The sequence below is a fragment of the Thalassophryne amazonica genome, chromosome 14, assembly GCF_902500255.1.
Source record: "Thalassophryne amazonica chromosome 14, fThaAma1.1, whole genome shotgun sequence".
In the NCBI taxonomy this organism is placed as follows: Eukaryota; Metazoa; Chordata; class Actinopteri; order Batrachoidiformes; family Batrachoididae; genus Thalassophryne; species Thalassophryne amazonica.
In genome coordinates, this window is record NC_047116.1 from 42,681,648 (window position 1) to 42,698,927 (window position 17,280).

Sequence of the window (17,280 nt, forward strand, 5' to 3'; positions counted from 1 at the left end):
GAAAGAGGCCCAAATGAGTGCACAGGAGTTAAACAGTTGTTCAAAATGTCCATCGGGATTTCAAGGTCCACCTGAGTGGACTGGAACAATACAGGTGAACTGTCTTGGTCAAAAACACGGACTGAGCGGTAAACTGAATCCAGGTCTACATGCTGGTAGCCCAAGTCCTTCCACTGAGGTACCTGCCCAGCAGGCTTGGGGAGTAACGGAATACATGTAATGGCGTTACGTAATTAGGATACACACTCAGAAAAATGCTCGCAAAATACGTGTCAATGCCATTGTGACCTGGATGTCGAGCCAGTAAAATTAAATGACAAATTATGTCAGGAAAGTATTAAACTTACTCTGACACACACACACATTCCCACATATTAGTGTTGAAGTTACACGCTGCTGAGCTGAGGCGTCCTGCTGCAGCTGCTGCGGCTCCTAAAACTATTACAATACATTTATATACATATTATATTTTTACACAATTATCCTTTATTGACTGAGTTTCATTCATGAAGTCAGTGGTGTGTGTACACATCTCTGTGTGTGGGTGTGACTGTGAGCGGCACAGCGCGGGTCATTATAATCTCATTATTTTAAGGTGCAAATTAAAAAAATAATCCCCAGTCTTGTCGAACAATTTTAATCACTAACGACAAGTATTTTAACTAGACGTTGGTCTAGCAGTGGAAAATATCAACTAGACATAAGTGAAGAGTTAATGGTCTGTGTCATCGGGTGACACGGCTGGAAACATACAGCTGTTTATCATCCAAATATCACGGACAAAGTGACAAGAAGAACCAAAACCACTTACTTATGGAAGGAAATATTGTCTCCCTTGTTCCTCCGTTTGTGGCTTTGCCAACATGTGCAGCTTTCCGACATATTCCACCTGTTTCTTGAACTTCTATGCACGCAAATCACTAACTTGCCCGGAATTAAAATGGCGATCACGCCTCCTTACTGACAGTATTTACTTAATGGTTTTCATTATGCTTTTGTTCTTATTTTGAAAGTTCAGTAAGTGGACTGATATGTTAAACATGGTGCGAATGCCATGTGAAAGACTAAGATAATTTTATGTTTACTGAACAAGTAGCAGAATTTTTTTGTTTGTTTTGTTACTGTTCTACAAGCCACTTTTAATTACAAATTCATCCGCACACCGCCTGAGTTTTCATTATCCTTCATTTGTTTGACATTTTTTGTTGAAAATTTAGCAAGTGAACACTGGGTGTGTTTAAAACAATATTGTGGCGCTCTTAATTCATAATGTGAAGTAAAACAGAGCATGCCATGTAAAAGAAACAGTTTTATTTTTGCTTAATAAACTGTACTATTTGGTCAAGACTATTTATATTTAGTTTCTTTTGTCTGTATTAGCATATTTGATATTGGAGTAATCCAGAAGTAATTGAAAGTAATCAAATTACATTACTTTAATATTATGATACTTGGATTATGTTACTGACTACATTTTTCAACAGGTAACTGTATCGGAATACATTTTTAAAGTTACCCTCCCAACCCTGCTGCCCAGTAATGGTTTAAACATGTGGCCTGAAACAAGCTCTGAATGTAGAAACTTAAAAGAATTATGGAACATTGAAGATGTTTAACATGACAGCTCAACTATATTTAACTGTGAAATGAAGGAAAAAACATTTGTGCACAGTGTGACCCCTTTATAGATTTGGGAGCAGCACAAAGACATTTCTTCAGTCCTCCGTGTTTATGATCTTCAGCATTCTAGGCTCATCGTTCTGATTTCAGCATGTAGCCTCAGCGATGTGCCTGTAATAGATGACCCGAGTGCATTCAATTCGCTTGACAGGTCTCCAGTTAGACGAGCAGACATGAATCATAGAGGGAACTGCTGGTCTCTGAATCAACACATCTTCTGTAGGTTTTATTTATGATTCCCTTGGAACATTCGTGACACAAAGTGAAAGTTCTAGCTGCACGCACAGTCGAACTCTCTTAATGTATTTGTGGAGTAACACAACAGTAAAAGAAGAACACAAACACTGTTTTGACAAATAGGAGTTGAAAAGACACATGGTTCTCCTGTACAGGAACAAACAGCAGCACAAGGGCATCCATTGTAAAACTTTTAGAACTGTACCTTTAGGCAAATGTTAGAAGGTAAGTAATGTCAGCTTTCATTTGGAAACACTTGACAATCCAATACAGAGCCTCAATAAACAAATTAAACAAGCCATATGTACATTAACCTGCTACAGTGTCCTTTGGCTTATGCCACACTCTGCAACTAGCTTAAATCACCCATTTATATATATATATATATATATATATATATATATATATATATATATATATATACACACACAAGGGCTGTCAATAAAGTATAGGTCCTTTTTATTTTTTTCAAAAACTATATGGATTTCATTCATATGTTTTTACGTCAGACATGCTTGAACCCTCGTGCGCATGCGTGAGTTTTTCCACGCCTGTTGGTGACATCATTCGCCTGTGAGCACTCCTTGTGGGAGGAGTCGTCCAGCCCCTCGTCGGAATTCCTTTGTCTGAGAAGTTGCTGAGAGACTGGCGCTTTGTTTGATCAAAATTTTTTCTAAACCTGTGAGACACATCGAAGTGGACACGGTTCGAAAAATTAAGCTGGTTTTGGTGAAAATTTTAACGGCTGATGAGAGATTTTGAGGTGATACTGTCGCTTTAAGGACTTCCCATGGTGCGAGACGTCGCGCAGCGCTCCGAGGCGCCATCGTCAGCCTGTTTCAAGCTGAAAACCTCCACATTTCAGGTTCTATTGACACAGGATGTCGTGAGAGAACAGAGAAGTTTCAGAAGAAGTCGGTTTCAGCATTTTATCCGGATATTCCACTGTTAAAGGAGATTTTTTTAATGAAAGACGTGCGGACGGGTCCGCGTGTCGGGACGGCACAGGAAAAACACCTCCGTGTTGATAACCATTTGTAAAATCCAGGCGGCTTTTGATGGCTTTCAGTGGAGTGAGTATATGAGAAATTGTTTAACAGCTGGACATGTTCCAACTTGTCCTTAAGGCTTCCAACAGAGGTGTTTGTCCTGTGGCGGAGCGTCGCAGCGGCTGCGAGCCGACGCTGCAATCCGCCCGCACGTCTTTCATTAAAAAAATCTCCTTTAACAGTGGAATATCCAGATAAAATGCTGAAACCGACTTCTTCTGAAACTTCTCTGTTCTCTCACGACGTCCTGGATCAATAGAGCCTGAAATGTGGAGGTTTTCAGCTTGAAACAGGCTGACGACGGCGCCTGGGAGCGCTGCACAACGTCTCACTCCGTGGGAAGTCCTTAAAGCGACAGTATCACCTCAAAATCTCTCATCAGCCGTTAAAATTTTCACCGAAAACCAGCTTAATTTTTCGAACCGTGTCCACTTCGATGTGTCTCACAGGTTTAGAAAACATTTTGATCAAACAAAGCGCCAGTCTCTCAGCAACTTCTCAGACAAAGGAATTCCGACGAGGGGCTGGACGACTCCTCCCACAAGGAGTGCTCACAGGCGAATGACGTCACCGACAGGCGTGGAAAAATGGAAAAACTCATGCATGCACACGAGGGTTCAAGCATGTCTGACGTAAAAACATATGAATGAAATCCATATAGTTTTTGAAAAAAATAAAAAGGACCTATACTTTATTGACAGACCTCGTATATATATATATATATATATATATATATATATATATATATATATATATATATATATATATATATATATATATATATATATATATATATATGTGTGTGTGAAAGTTTGGACATCCCTGATGATGTCCATGATTTTCCTTTATAAATCATTGGTTGTTTGGATCAGCAATTTCACTTAAATATATCATATAGCAGACAAACACACTGATATTTGAGAAGTGAAATGAAGTTTTTAGGATTTACAGAAAGTGTGCAATAATTCTTTAAACAAAATTAGGCAGGTGCATAAATTTGAGGACCCCAACAGAAAAAATACATCAATATTTGCATCAATATTCTCCTTTTGCAGAAATAACAGCCTCTAAATGCTTCCTATAGCTTCCAATGAGAGTCTGGATTCTGGTTGAAGGTATGTTGGACCATTTTTCTTTACAAAACATCTCAGGTTTGTTGGTTTCCTAGCATGGACAGCCCACTTAAAATCATGCCACAGATTTTCATTAATATTCAGGTCTGGGGACTAAGATGGCCCTTCCACAATGTTGTACTTGTTCCTCTGCATGAATGCCTTAGTAGATTTTGAGAGTGTTCAGGGCCATTATCTTGTTGAAAGATCCAGCCCTGGTGCAACTGATTCTTGAACATTGTTCTCAAGCATCTGCTGATATTGACTGGAATCTATGTGACCCTCAACTTTAACAAGATTCCCAGTACCTGCACTGGCCACACAGCATGATGGAACCACCTCCAAATTTTACTGTAGGTAGCAAGTGTTTTTCTTGGAATGCTGTGTTCTTTTTCTGCCATGCATACCACCCCTTGTTATGTCCATATAACTCAATTTTAGTTTCATCAGTCCACAGCACCTTATTCCATAAAGAAACTGGCTTGTCCAAATGTGCTTTAGCATACCTTGTACTGTTTGTGGCATGTACGCAGAAAAGGCTTCCTCTGCATTAGTCTCTCATACAGCATCTCTTTGTGCAAAGTGTGCTGTATAGTTGAATGATGTACAGAGACACTATCTGCAACAAGATCATGTTGTAGGTCTTTGGAGCAGGTCTGTGGGTTGACTATGACTGTTCTCTCCATCCTTCTCTTCAGCTTATCTGAGATTTTTCTTGGCCTGCCACTTTGGGCCATAACTAGTACTGTGCCTGAGGTCTTCCATTTCCTCACTATGTTCCTCACAGTGGAAAGTGACAACTGAAATCTCTGAGATAGCTTTTTGTATCCTTCCCCAAAACCATGATATTGAACAATCTTTGCTTTCAGGTCATTTGAGAGGTGTTTAGAGGGTCCCATGTTGCCACTCATTAGAAGAGATGCGAAGAGGAGAAACATTTGTAAATGGGCACCTTAAATACTATTTCTCATGATTGGATTCACCTGTGTAAGGAGGTCAAGGATCAATGAGCTTACAAAACCAATTTTGCGTTCTAATAATTAGTGCTAAATGTATTCAAATCAATAAAATGACAAGGGTGCCCAAATTTATGCACCTGCCTAATTTTGTTTCAATAATTATTGCACAATTTCTGTAAATACTAAAAACTTCATTTCACTGCTCAAATATCAGTGTGTTTGTCTGCTATATGATATATTTAATTGAAATTTCTGATCCGGACAACCAGTGATTTATAAAGAAAAGTCATGAAAAATATCAGGGGTGCCAATATATATATATATATATATATATATATATATATATATATATATATATATATATATATATATATATATATATATATATATATATGCGTGTGTGTGTGTGTGTATTCCACTTTAAGGATATCTTAAACTGGATAACAAGATTCTTTAAATATGGGGGGTGAGACCTAAGTCTTAATTAGGATCATCCCGTCTCTCCAATTTATTATTATTATAGATTATATATAGGGACTCGAAGTAGAATCACGGCTTCTTCCCATCAGAAGGAGCCAGCTGTGGTGGCTTGGGTACCTGGTGAAGATGCCCCTGGTCTTTTCCCGAGGGACGTCTTCCAGGCATGTCCAACTGAGAGGGGCCCCAGGGAAAACCCAGGACACGCTGCAGGGATTATATTTCCCAGATGGCTTGGGAAAGCCTCAGGATCCCCCATGAAAAGTTATAGGACTTGGCTGAGGATAAGGAAATATGGAGTGAGCTGCTAGGTCTGCTTCCACCATGATCCAAACCCGGAATTAATAAATGGTTATTTTAAATTCTCTAATTTCAGCATTTTAAATGTCCACATTTTCTAGTTTCTTTGGTAGTTCCTATACTTGTCTCTGATAACAAATACCGTGGACTTTGATTGCTTTTTTTTTTTTTTTTTGCTATTTTTCTGACATTTTACAGGCGAAACAACTCATTGAAAAAATAACTGACAGATGAATCGATAATGAAAATAATGTTTAGTTCCAGCGCAAAACCATATTTAATCCAGACACTTGGGCGATAGTGAGACTTTATGTAATACATATTCTAAGAATATGACGGGACAACCATCAGCTTTTTATCTCGGATGAAAATTGTGTTGTGACAGTATTTCTCATCAATCATCCAAACCAGGACATCGTCATGACTGGCTGACTGCCTGCTGTTCTACTTTGCATGACACTTTGTCAAGGAAGCAACAGCAAAACAAACACTAATCTATCTTATGTTAGAGAAACTATTCTCAGGATGCATTTGGTGCTGAAACTAACAAAAAAGGGTCATGTTTTACTGACTTATCAGTCATTGAGGTTGTGTCCTTGAAGTACATCAGCATAATATATTTGATCTAAAACAGATCGATATGTCACATTATGGTCGTTTTGGTGTGACATTTTTCAATTCAACACAAATTGGCACATAATTACAGACAACTCTGACCACACTGTGATAGAGTGGTGGTCTGTTCAGGGTGTACCCCGCCTCCTGCCCAATTACCACTGGGATAGGCTCCAGCCCCCTCATCACCTTTAACTAGACTAAGCAGGTTATGACTGAATGATCTCTAATCACAAATGCACAAACATTAAAAGTCTGCCAATTAGCAAATCATATGCTTTTAATGGAATTCTTTTAAAGGTTTCAGAACTGGGTGCTTGTCCATTTTATAGTTTGACACTCATGAATTTCTGTAGTTCATCATGATTTGAAACTGTTGTAAATACTGTAAAGAAAAGTGTTCGCTCCAGCTGTGAAGTAAACTACCAGCCATCTTGACATGACCCTTGTACCACTGGCATTGCTTTGGAATCAGTGTGACTAAGTGTTGACCAACAAACTCTTCCAAGATATTAGTCACATCTATTCTATGATCAAATTTTGTGGTATGCAACCAGGGTCACGAGAATAATAAAAATACAGATCAAAGTATTATGCTGATATTTACAGTGCATCTGGAAAGTATTAATAGCACTTCACTTTTTTCACATTTTGTTATGTTACAACCTTATTCCAAAATGGAGTAAATTATTTTTTTCCCTTAAAACCCTACTCACAACACCCCATAATGACAACATGAAAAAGTTTTTTTTTTTTTTAATTTTCGGAAATTTATTAAAAAGAAAATACTAAGAAATCACAAGTATTCACACCCTTTGATAAATACTTTGTTGATGGACCTTTAGCAGCAATTACAGCCTCAAGTCTTCTTGAATGTGATGCCACAAGCTTGGTGCACCTATCTTTGGACAGTTTTGCCCATTCCTTTTTGCAGCACCTCTCAAGCTCCATCAGGTTGGATAGTGAGTGTCGGTGCACAGCCATTTTCAGATCTCTCCAGAGATGTTCAGTCGGAATCAGTTGTCCTGAAGCCACTCCTTTGATGTCTTGGCTGTGTGCTTAGGGTCATTGTTCTGCTGAAAGATGAACCGTCGCCCCAGTCTGAGGTCAAGTGGGCATGTGCCCCAGTAATATCTCACATTCAAGTGTTAACAATGTAATTTATTTGGCTGTTCATAAATAATGGAAGTTTTTCCTCATCCAAAGTGTTAAAGCAACGTAATTTAATCCCAAATGTAAGATAAGCAGGCACATTGTGCATGCATCAGTGTGCATGTATACAGTGTTGCCGTGGTTTTCCCAAGAAATTGAGCTCCTCATGATGATGATTTGATGGAAGTACTTTTAAAATGTATTCACGGATTGAGCAGACTTATTTTGTGTGCAAATTACACTGCATTCACCTGCTGGCTGGATGTGGCAGATGGTAAAACTGATGTATTGTTTTCAAAGAGAAAGCAATGTGAAATTCTTCCACTCTTTTGTGAGCTCTTTAAAATTTTCACACATGATAACTACATGGACACATTTTAAAGATAAGCAAAGATGGCAGAAGATGAGCTAGTGCAGAGGCACACTGTTTTATATCAGAAAAATGTGAACAATTTGTAATATTACAGACAAAAATTAGGTTGTGACATTAGAACCAGAGTTTCCTGTTTAATATAATTTCAATTTATTTTCATTAATATAGCGCCAAATCACAACAGAGTTGCCTCAAGGCGCTTCACACAAGTAAGGTCTAACCTTACTAACCCCCAGAGCAGCAGGAGTAAGGAAAAACTCTCACTGAGGAAGAAACCTCAAGCAGACCAGACTCAAAGGGGTGACCCTCTGCTTGGGTCATGCTACAGACACAAATTACAGAACAATTCACAAAATGAATATACAAGAAATGCTGTTGGTGCACACGACAGGCGGGTTTTCAGCACAAATACCACACCCATCTCTGGATGGAGCTGCACCTTAAACAGAGAGAAAAAAACAGAATCAGGCATCAGAAAGACAAGAAAATACAGTATAATGTGCCAGCATTAAACAACAAAAAAACAGGATACTAGGGTGATCGCGGACCACTAGCCCTAAGCTTCACTAAAAGACCCAGAATTTAGGTAAAGTTGAGGTCACCGCACGCTCCGTTTCCTAATAAAATGAATTAAAAGAGTAAAAAGTGCAGAACTATACTATGCCAGTACGCTAGCCATACCAAAGAGAAAATAAGTGCGTCTTAAGTCTGGACTTGAAAGTCTCCACAGAATCTGATGCAGGGAGATCATTCCACAGAACAGGGGCACGATAAGAGAAAGCTCCATGACCTGTAGACTTCTGATTCACCCTAGGGACACAAAGTAGTCCTGCACCCTGAGAATGCAATGCCCAGGCCGGTACGTAAGGTTTAATTTGTAATATAATATGTAAATGCCAAAATTCTGTTGTATCTTTTAATTAATAAATTATCTAATGATTAAAACATGACTGGTGACCCCAAAGCAAAGAACACACAGGTAAAAAAGCAATCCTTTAATTAAAGCCCAGGGCAAGGTCAAACTTAAGAAATCAGTTATGATGCTACAGTATCCACAAGGGGTAAAACACAATCCAGCATGTGGAAAACAAGCACACAGTTTGAAAGACTATAAAGCAGAGGTGGGAGTAAGTCACTATCAAGTCACTCTCAAGTCATGAATCAGCAAGTCCCAAGTCAAGTCTCAAGTCATAATGACCACCAAGTGTTTGATAGCTGACTTGAGACTTAACACTTGACTTTGGACTTACAGATTGATGACTTGAGAATGACTTGATGGGGACTTACTCCCACCTCTGCTATGAAGCAGACAAATCCAAAGAGTGAGGCACAAACACAAGAGTAATTCAAAAAATGAACACATAATCAAAACCAGGGGGACGAGTAGATACGTGTAACACTGAGACTCAGCAAATGGCACAAGACGCTCTGGTAGAGGGTTCTGGGAAAGAGGTGAACATTCCCACAAGAAACACAGGTACACAGAGAATGAGGGAGGATGTATGGAGGACACAGCAGGACAAAAGAAAACAGGACAAAATCTAAGATGCACAGAATCATGACACTAACTGCCAGCCTTATACAGACAGAAAAATAAGTAATTTAATATGAATATAATAATATGAATTTAAAATGAACGTTCATGTTGTCCAGGCAGATAGGGAGAGAAGGTTAGGTATAGCACATAGCATATTTCATACACACACACACACACACACACACACACACACACACACACACACACACACACACACACACACACACACACACACACACACACACACACACACAAAGAAGTAATATGAGTAATGGGGGCCTGTGTACCACCCACCCAATAATTGGACTGGAAACCTTAAAATTTGCTGCTCTGTTTACAATTTTCATGGTCTTGAGTTTGACCATGTATGGTGCGCTTTACTTCATGATGCAATTTCTCATTAATGGGCTCACCAAACGGCATGAAATCGGATACATGGCCTCTGTTACACCCGCCGAGGATCAAACTCTGGTTATTGGCGACTCTGTTTTGAGAAATGTGAAGTTAGCAACACCAGCAACCATAGTCAATTGTCTTCCGGGGGCCAGAGCAGGCGACATTGAAGGAAATTTGAAACTGCTGGCTAAGGCTAAGCATAAATTTGGTAAGATTGTAATTCACGTCGGCAGTAATGACACCCGGTTACGCCAATCGGAGGTCACTAAAATTAACATTAAATCGGTGTGTAACTTTGCAAAAACAATGTCGGACTCTGTTGTTTTCTCTGGGCCCCTCCCCAATCAGACCGGGAGTGACATGTTTAGCCGCATGTTCTCCTTGAATTGCTGGCTGTCTGAGTGGTGTCCAAAAAATGAGGTGGGCTTCATAGATAATTGGCAAAGCTTCTGGGGAAAACCTGGTCTTGTTAGGAGAGACGGCATCCATCCCACTTTGGATGGAGCAGCTCTCATTTCTAGAAATCTGGCCAATTTTCTTAAATCCTCCAAACCGTGACTATCCAGGGTTGGGACCAGGAAGCAGAGTTGTAGTCTTACACACCTCTCTGCAGCTTCTCTCCCCCTGCCATCCCCTCATTACCCCATCCCCGTAGAGATGGTGCCTGCTCCCAGACCACCAATAACCAGCAAAAATCTATTTAAGCATAAAAACTCAAAAAGAAAAAATAATATAGCACCTTCAACTGCACCACAGACTAAAACAGTTAAATGTGGTCTATTAAACATTAGGTCTCTCTCTTCTAAGTCCCTGTTGGTAAATGATATAATAATTGATCAACATATTGATTTATTCTGCCTTACAGAAACCTGGTTACAGCAGGATGAATATGTTAGTTTAAATGAGTCAACACCCCCGAGTCACACTAACTGTCAGAATGCTCGTAGCACGGGCCGGGGCGGAGGATTAGCAGCAATCTTCCATCCCAGCTTATTAATTAATCAAAAACCCAGACAGAGCTTTAATTCATTTGAAAGCTTGACTCTTAGTCTTGTCCATCCAAATTGGAAGTCCCAAAAACCAGTTTTATTTGTTATTATCTATCGTCCACCTGGTCGTTACTGTGAGTTTCTCTGTGAATTTTCAGACCTTTTGTCTGACTTAGTGCTTAGCTCAGATAAGATAATTATAGTGGGCGATTTTAACATCCACACAGATGCTGAGAATGACAGCCTCAACACTGCATTTAATCTATTATTAGACTCTATTGGCTTTGCTCAAAAAGTAAATGAGTCCACCCACCACTTTAATCATATCTTAGATCTTGTTCTGACTTATGGTATGGAAATAGAAGACTTAACAGTATTCCCTGAAAACTCCCTTCTGTCTGATCATTTCTTAATAACATTTACATTTACTCTGATGGACTACCCAGCAGTGGGGAATAAGTTTCATTACACTAGAAGTCTTTCAGAAAGCGCTGTAACTAGGTTTAAGGATATGATTCCTTCTTTATGTTCTCTAATGCCATATACCAACACAGTGCAGAGTAGCTACCTAAACTCTGTAAGTGAGATAGAGTATCTCGTCAATAGTTTTACATCCTCTTTGAAGACAACTTTGGATGCTGTAGCTCCTCTGAAAAAGAGAGCTTTAAATCAGAAGTGCCTGACTCCTGTGGTATAACTCACAAACTCGTAGCTTAAAGCAGATAACCCGTAAGTTGGAGAGGAAATGGCGTCTCACTAATTTAGAAGATCTTCACTTAGCCTGGAAAAAGAGTCTGTTGCTCTATAAAAAAGCCCTCCGTAAAGCTAGGACATCTTTCTACTCATCACTAATTGAAGAAAATAAGAACAACCCCAGGTTTCTTTTCAGCACTGTAGCCAGGCTGACAAAGAGTCAGAGCTCTATTGAGCTGAGTATTCCATTAACTTTAACTAGTAATGACTTCATGACTTTCTTTGCTAACAAAATTTTAACTATTAGAGAAAAAATTACTCATAACCATCCCAAAGACGTATCGTTATCTTTGGCTGCTTTCAGTGATGCCGGTATTTGGGTAGACTCTTTCTCTCCGATTGTTCTGTCTGAGTTATTTTCATTAGTTACTTCATCCAAACCATCAACATGTTTATTAGACCCCATTCCTACCAGGCTGCTCAAGGAAGCCCTACCATTATTTAATGCTTCGATCTTAAATATGATCAATCTATCTTTGTTAGTTGGCTATGTACCACAGGCTTTTAAGGTGGCAGTAATTAAACCATTACTTAAAAAGCCATCACTTGACCCAGCTATCTTAGCTAATTATAGGCCAATCTCCAACCTTCCTTTTCTCTCAAAAATTCTTGAAAGGGTAGTTGTAAAACAGGTAACTGATCATCTGCAGAGGAATGGTCTATTTGAAGAGTTTCAGTCAGGTTTTAGAATTCATCATAGTACAGAAACAGCATTAGTGAAGGTTACAAATGATCTTCTTATGGCCTCGGACAGTGGACTCATCTCTGTGCTTGTTCTGTTAGACCTCAGTGCTGCTTTTGATACTGTTGACCATAAAATTTTATTACAGAAATTAGAGCATGCCATAGGTATTAAAGGCACTGCGCTGCGGTGGTTTGAATCATATTTGTCTAATAGATTACAATTTGTTCATGTAAATGGGGAATCTTCTTCACAGACTAAAGTTAATTATGGAGTTCCACAAGGTTCTGTGCTAGGACCAATTTTATTCACTTTATACATGCTTCCCTTAGGCAGTATTATTAGACGGTATTGCTTAAATTTTCATTGTTACGCAGATGATACCCAGCTTTATCTATAGGATTGTCTTACAGACATAAAGACATGGATGACCTCTAATTTCCTGCTTTTAAACTCAGATAAAACTGAAGTTATTGTACTTGGCCCCACAAATCTTAGAAACATGGTGTCTAACCAGATCCTTACTCTGGATGGCATTACCCTGAGCTCTAGTAATACTGTGAGAAATCTTGGAGTCATTTTTGATCAGGATATGTCATTCAAAGCGCATATTAAACAAATATGTAGGACTGCTTTTTTGCATTTACGCAATATCTCTAAAATCAGAAAGGTCTTGTCTCAGAGTGATGCTGAAAAACTAATTCATGCATTTATTTCCTCTAGGCTGGACTATTGTAATTCATTATTATCAGGTTGTCCTAAAAGTTCCCTAAAAAGCCTTCAGTTAATTCAAAATGCTGCAGCTAGAGTACTGACGGGGACTAGAAGGAGAGAGCATATCTCACCCATATTGGCCTCTCTTCATTGGCTTCCTGTTAATTCTAGAATAGAATTTAAAATTCTTCTTCTTACTTATAAGGTTTTGAATAATCAGGTCCCATCTTATCTTAGGGACCTCGTAGTACCATATCACCCCAACAGAGCGCTTCGCTCTCAGACTGCAGGCTTACTTGTAGTTCCTAGGGTTTGTAAGAGTAGAATGGGAGGCAGAGCCTTCAGCTTTCAGGCTCCTCTCCTGTGGAACCAGCTCCCAATTCAGATCAGGGAGACAGACACCCTCTCTACTTTTAAGATTAGGCTTAAAACTTTCCTTTTTGCTAAAGCTTATAGTTAGGGCTGGATCAGGTGACCCTGAACCATCCCTTAGTTATGCTGCTATAGATGTAGACTGCTGGGGGGTTCCCATGATGCATTGTTTCTTTCTCTTTTTGCTCTGTATGCACCACTCTGCATTTAATCATTAGTGATCGATCTCTGCTCCCCTCCACAGCATGTCTTTTTCCTGGTTCTCTCCCTCAGCCCCAACCAGTCCCAGCAGAAGACTGCCCCTCCCTGAGCCTGGTTCTGCTGGAGGTTTCTTCCTGTTAAAAGGGAGTTTTTCCTTCCCACTGTAGCCAAGTGCTTGCTCACAGGGGGTCGTTTTGACCATTGGGGTTTTACATAATTATTGTATGGCCTGCCTTACAATATAAAGCGCCTTGGGGCAACTGTTTGTTGTGATTTGGCGCTATATAAAAAAATTGATTGATTGATTGATTGATGGTAGAGCTGCAGTACCAAATTTGGTGGAACTGCGCCACTAGATGATGGCGTAAAGCACGTTTTCTTTGAATTTCAAAGGTACAGATTGCTCAGAATTTCATGTAGATGTCCTATAAGGTGCTGTTTTACTGTCCAACCAAAGATGATGATAAATCACTTCTTTAAAAAAATATTTCATATTTTTAAATTAATTTTAGAACAGCCAAAACAACTCAAAATATGTTTCCATTAATGGAAGGACCAAATGCTGCCAAATTTGCCAGCTTCAACCAGAATACTATTCATGGTGTATAGAACACAGTACAAAGTCTATATGTAAGCAGATGCTAATAAAAAATGCTAGGTGGCGCTATAAAAAATAAAACTGCTTTGAAAGAACAACTTATAATGAATTCTGATTAGTCAGGCGCACATCGCAAATCTTTATACTGTTATCGGTGGATGTGGCTTTTTCCAATGGTATATGTTGTGCCTCTGTACCAGGAAAGGTTTTTAGCAAATTCGTCTCTGGAGTTTTGACTCAGAAAGGTCAGATTGATGTCAAAATGTTCTCTGCTTCATGACTCTGAAAAACTAGACCAGAAACTTTCAAATATTTTGATCTTTTTTTTTTTAACGTTGAGTTGAACCTTGTGTACAGCCGTTTAATTTAATATTGGTGTTTCTCATTAACTGGCTAACTGAATGGCATGAAATTTGGCATATCTAGGGATGGCCTCTGTTAGATCCACAGTACTAAATTTGGTGGAACTGTGCCACTAGATGATGCTGCAACACATATATTTATGAATTTCAGAGCTCTAACATGCTCCAAAATTCATGTTGATCTTGCCTGAGAGTCTTACAAGGCTTCTCTGTGGTCCCTGCTTGGGGCAGGCCTGGATCTGTGGTTTCACTGGCGTGTTTGGAACCTTAATATTTGCCTGCAAATCTAGTTTTTGCTGAATTGTTAAAATCACACCTAAAAGTTCTAAGTGTCATAGCTCAGCACATTTTTTAATTCAGAATTTTTGACTGTGCTTGTTTGTTTTATTTTATTTTTGAGTGACATCCTAAAACATACTCGATATAATTTTTAGTCATGTAATAATAATAATAATAATAATAATAATAATAATAATAATTGCATTCATTGTTATTATTATTATTATTATTATTATTGTTGTTGTTGTTTTTAATAATAATAATAATAATATTCATAACAACAATAATAATAGTAATAATGTTGCTGATCATAATGATCAGAAGAACATTCATCACCTTAGTAAGTGCTGTCTCTGTGACATGATTACTTCTAAGCGCAGACTGCAGTCACTCATAAAGATCATTATCAGTGAGATAAAAGTAGTGAGATATCTTATCTCACTACTTTTTCAAGACTTTTTGAGACACAAGGTAAGTTTGATACTGGTTTCTTGCCAGAAATCCTGGATATAGGTTGGTTTTTTAAGAATAGGTTTAATTGCTGCAGATTTAAAGGGTGTAGGAACAGGTGTAGGAACCGCCTGTCAGTGACAGATAAATGATCTTGAGCACAGTGAAGACCACAGATTCAAAGAGACAAGAAATTATCATTATTTTTTTAATCATTTTTCTCTATTTGAAGCAGCATATCAAGTGAGACAGTGTCAAAATCAATACGACAGTTTGCTATCAGGGGTTAATGTCTACTTTAGTTACATGATCATGCAGCCTGACTGATGTTTGCTGATATATTTTTGCCATCATATCCTATATTTTTGGTAAAAGTAGTCTAGGAAATTTTGGGCCGGGAATGGCAACAAACAGCTGACCTTGAAAAAATATGGCCACAGTGTTCAACAAGAATTTTTGGACTACGATTGTTTTTGCTCATCCTGATCAATAAACTGTTGTCCCTCGGCCTCCCCCACCAACCAGCAGCTGGATCAAAGACTTTCTGACTAATTGTCCTCAGTCTGTCAGAATCAGCCCTCACCTATCCTCGACAATCACACTCAGCACCGGCTCACCACAGGGTTGTGTGCTGGGCCCCCTCCTCTACTCACTATACACTGCCAACTGTTCACCAACATTTCCATCTAATTCTATTATTAAGTTCGCAGTTGACATTACTGTGGGTGGGCTCATCACAAGGAATGATGAGTCTGCTTATAGGCAGCTAGTCCAGAACCTGTTCGTGTGGTGCTCCAACAACCTCATCCTCAACACTACAACAACAAAAGAACTCAATCAATTTCAGGAAACGCAGCACAAGCCTCCAGCCTCTCTTTATAAGTGATTAGTGTGTAGAGGGAGCGCATTCATTCAAACTCCTTGGCATCTACATCACAGACTGTCTGTCATGCTCATCTAACTCCTCAGCAACCGTTAAAAAGGCACAACAGCACCTCAACTTCCTGAGAATTCTCAGGAAAAACCATCTGAGCCAAATGTTGCCAGTGTTTTTTTTTTTTTACAAATCAACATTTGAGAACATCCCGTGTTATTGCATTACTGTGTGGTTTGCTGGATGTTCTGTTGCAGACAAGAAAGCTCTCCAGAGAATCATTAAGACAGCAGGAAAAAAGAACCAAAACATTGGTTGCCCCCTACTCTCTCTGTTTGATATTGCAAACAGCTGCATTCTCTCAAGAGCTAAAAACATCATTAAGGACACTACACACCCCGGTCATCAACTGTTTGAACTGTTACCCTCTGTGGCAGTCACTACAGGGCTATCAAATCCAGAACCTCCAGACTCACAAAAGCTTTTTCCCACATGCCATGTTGATTGCTGCTGCAATGCATTATGGGAGTTTGGGGTTTGGGTCTTTTTTGTAATTATTATTGTAGTACATTGGTTTAGCCGTATTGTTAGTGTTATAGATTTGTTGTGTTTTGACAGTTCAAGTATTGTAGTTAGTTTGGTGAAGAGTTATATTGTGACTTTGTTATTCATTTGAGCTCTTCTGCCGTCTGTTTTGTTGTGTGTGAAAAGTAAATAACACTTTTTTTTGTAGCAGCTGGCTGCAGGCCCCCTGTGCTGGGGGAGGGCTGAGCTCCTCACAGTTGCCTGACTGTTGCAAAACACACAACAGACAGGAACTAATATGTATGATTTTTGGGTTTACAAATGTTTCTGACCGTTAAGCTTTACTCACTGTGCCAGCAAGAAAAATGGTAGTGGACTGAAAGTTAGTGGAACCACATTTAGGGCCCCTTCACAGTAAGTCCCTTCGGCTGCTCCCTTGTTTGCACTCGGGGTCGCCGCAGCAAATCCAAGGTGGATCTGCATGTTGAACTGGCACAGATTTTACGCCGGATGTCCTTCCTGACGCAACTCCACATTACATGGAGAAATGTGGCAGGGGTGGGATTTGAACCCAGAGCCTTCTGAACTGAAACC

At 39.2% G+C, this 17,280-nt stretch overlaps 1 protein-coding gene across 1 annotated transcript in view; it reads left to right on the forward strand.

Annotated features, from left to right (window-relative positions):
- chmp2ba (charged multivesicular body protein 2Ba) overlaps positions 1 to 9,759 on the forward strand; it is a 32,909-nt gene extending 23,150 nt beyond the window's left edge. The window contains exon 7 of the mRNA XM_034187247.1: positions 9,719 to 9,759. The gene's annotated coding sequence lies outside the window, so the exon portion shown is untranslated. The remainder of the gene's footprint in view (positions 1 to 9,718) is intronic.
- Positions 9,760 to 17,280: the final 7,521 nt, after the last annotated feature.